The 3,182-nt window shown below is 46.4% G+C and overlaps 1 pseudogene; it reads left to right on the forward strand.

The window, feature by feature from the left end:
- The first annotated feature begins 474 nt into the window (after positions 1–474).
- On the forward strand, positions 475–3,182 carry LOC136495932 (protein trichome birefringence-like 6; annotated as a pseudogene).

A 3,182-nucleotide genomic window follows, 5' to 3' on the forward strand; every position in this document is an offset into this window, starting at 1 on the left:
TCTCTCACAACAAATCAGCTGGAATAATGTTTCGGTTTGTTTTTTCAGCGAAGCGAACGGGGCAGAAGCGACGAGTTAGGCTTTGTTCCTCCTAAAAGTTTACACCCTATCACATTAAATATTTGAACACATACATATAGTATTAAATATAGACTAAAAATTAACTAATTACATAGGTTGCGACTACTTTGTGAGACGAATCTTTTAAGCCTAATTAGTCCATGATTTGACAATAAAATGCTACAATAACACATGTACTGATGACGAATTAATTAGACTTAATAAATCCGTCTCATGATTTATTGACGGATTTTGTAATACGACACCCACGTGACATTCGATATGACACCTCCGAGACTATAGATCTCCGAAACTCAACAAGGCCTTGCTTTCTGTCACATATCCTTCCTGTCGTATGAACTGATCATGCTAACTCGCCAGCCGCCAGCGCAGCACCACAGGTCCAGAAGCTCCCGTTCATCTGCCGTCACCGCAAGATCCACAGGCTCACGGCTCACTTCGGTCGCTCGCCAAGGCCCAAGAGTCGCCATTGCCGTGCAAGTGCAAGCAACTGCTTCCCCGTCCTGCTGTCCCCCAACCTTCCCAGCCGCCCGCAGTCCCGACCAATGGAGAGGCAGAGGAGCCCCTCCACCTGCTCCAGGTCGTACCACTGCCACCACCTGCTGAGCCCAAAGAGGCTCCTCCTCGTCTCCTTGGCCTCCTTATCCCTCCTCTTCTCCTTTCTCTTGTCCTTCCACCATGGCCGCCCGCTCCGCCTTCCCATCGCGTTCGCCACAGCCCCAGCGCCGGTTCTCATTGGTGGTGGGGGTTACTGGGGCGACCCAGCGGCGGTGGAGGTTGAAGAAGCGGTTCTCGGGCTCGGGAGAGAGGATTCGGTCACGGGGGGAGCCCGCCCCGCTGTTCCCGGAGACTTGTCGGTGCAGGAAGCTGTTACTCCAAGACCAAGAGGGAATGGCACAGCACCCTCGAACGGTGAGGTTTTCAAAGGGCAAAAGATCGTGGATGCTGGAAACCACCTCTTTTGGTTTTGGAGGCTTGGATTCGGCGGTGGAGGTGAAAGAAGCTGCTCCTGAAGGTGGTGGTGGTGAGAGGATGCCAAAAGATTCGATTTCAGAGGGACCAATCTTAGCAGAAGGCAAGAATCTTAGCAAAGAAACTCTTGGTTTGGCAACTGCATCAGCAGAGAAATTGGAGGGAACGGGGTCTGCGGGAGCTGTCAATTTCTCCATACAAGCTTCAGTTCCCGCAAAGGGGCCGAGAGACGAATTATTGCAGGATGGACATGTTGACGGTAGTCCTAATTCCTCTGTGCATGGAGCTTATGCTTCTGAACAAGGGGAACGATGGGAAAGCTCAGATCATTCAACAGTGAGGTACAAAGCAGCTCCAGCTCCAGTCAATCCAACTAAACAAGACCCTAATCTGAATCCAGAAATTCCTGCGAGCAAAATTGATTTTGGGCAAAGCAATGCTGTAAAGTGTGACGTTTCTGACGGGAGTTGGGTGTTCGACGAGAGCTATCCCCTCTATGCGAGCAATGCGTGCCCATTTATAGATGAAGGATTCAGCTGTGAAGCTAATGGGAGAATGGACCAGGGCTATATGAAGCTGAGGTGGCAACCTAAGCATTGCAGCATTCCAAGGTGTTGTTGCATTAGGGTATTTTTCTTGCTTCTTTGGTTGCTTATTAGGAATTTAAGTAGTACTAGAAGTTTGCCATTCACTAACTTATGTGATAATTTTAGGTTTGATGCTAGGAAATTGCTTGAGATGCTGCGAGGAAAGCGACTAGTGTTTGTCGGAGATTCCATTAACAGGAACCGATGGGAATCCATGATGTGCTTGCTGAGTATGGAAATCTCAGATCCTGCAAGGATTCATGAAACTCGTGGCCGCAAGATTAAGAAACAGAAAGGATATTACAACTTCGAGTTCTTGGTTCGTATGCTCTGTAGCTGATGCGGAACTAGTCTGCTCAGTGTCTAGACTAGTGCATAATAGCCATCTTGGTGTCATTGTTGCAGGACTATAATTGCAGTGTGGAGTATCATGCCACACATTTCTTGGTGCATGAAACCAAGGCAAGAATGGGCCAGAAGGGCACAATGACGCTACGGATCGATACCATAGATCGGAGCTCATCAGGATGGAAAGGTGCTGATGTGCTTGTGTTCAACTCTGTTCATTGGTGGTCACGTCACAAAACAAATGATGGGTGAGGGTTGACTAATGTGAAGCAATGAATATAGTTCTTGATCAAAATGAAATAAAATGCATTCTTCAATATTCTTGTTTCCTGTAACCTTGCAGAGAAACCCTAGCACCTGATGATTACATATCTGTTGTAGAGTGAATTTCTATCAAGAAGGAGATCATGTTCATCCATATCTTGATGCCTCCACTGCTTTCCAAAGAGTACTAATGACGTGGGCATCGTGGGTCGACCACTACATCAATCCACGGCAAACTCGAGTGTTCTTTAGAAGCACATCCCCATCGCATTTCAGGTTTGCTCTTCTACTGTTCAATCTGACAGGAACAACTTGAGAATTGTTGCTGTCTCCTTTATGGAGCATTTGGTTGTAAGATTTACCATTGATTTCAGCGAAGGAGAGTGGAATTTAGGGGGACACTGCAGAGAGAGCACACTAGGCCCTAATGACAGACGTGTATGGCCAATGCCTGAGATAAACGTGATGCTGGAACAAGTCTCAAAGCAAATGAAGAATCCTGTGACAATTCTGAACATCACTGATCTATCCAGGCTAAGAATGGATGGTCACCCATCTGTTTATCGACGGAAGGGAGTAGATTTAACAGCTTCGAGTGCCCAGGACTGCAGCCATTGGTGCCTTCCTAGAGTCCCAGACACATGGAATGAGCTGCTGTTCTACCATCTAGTGTCCTCACGAGAATAGGATGCAGTAACAAGGTGGTGACCACTGTCTTTTTCCTTTTCTGGATAAGCCCTTATATGTTTTTTCCTCGGTAAATGTTAAGTTGATTCACTGATTGTGAAAAGATAGCAATTGGTCAGATATTCAGATGTCAGTTGTAATTGTAAATGTAAGTTTATTCATTGACTGTAAAAAGAGAGCAGTTGGTTGGATGCCATATAGAATTCAGAGATTCATTGACTGTAAAAAGAGTGCAATTGGTTG

The sequence above is a fragment of the Miscanthus floridulus genome, chromosome 1 (genome assembly GCF_019320115.1).
Source record: "Miscanthus floridulus cultivar M001 chromosome 1, ASM1932011v1, whole genome shotgun sequence".
Taxonomy (NCBI): domain Eukaryota; kingdom Viridiplantae; phylum Streptophyta; class Magnoliopsida; order Poales; family Poaceae; genus Miscanthus; species Miscanthus floridulus.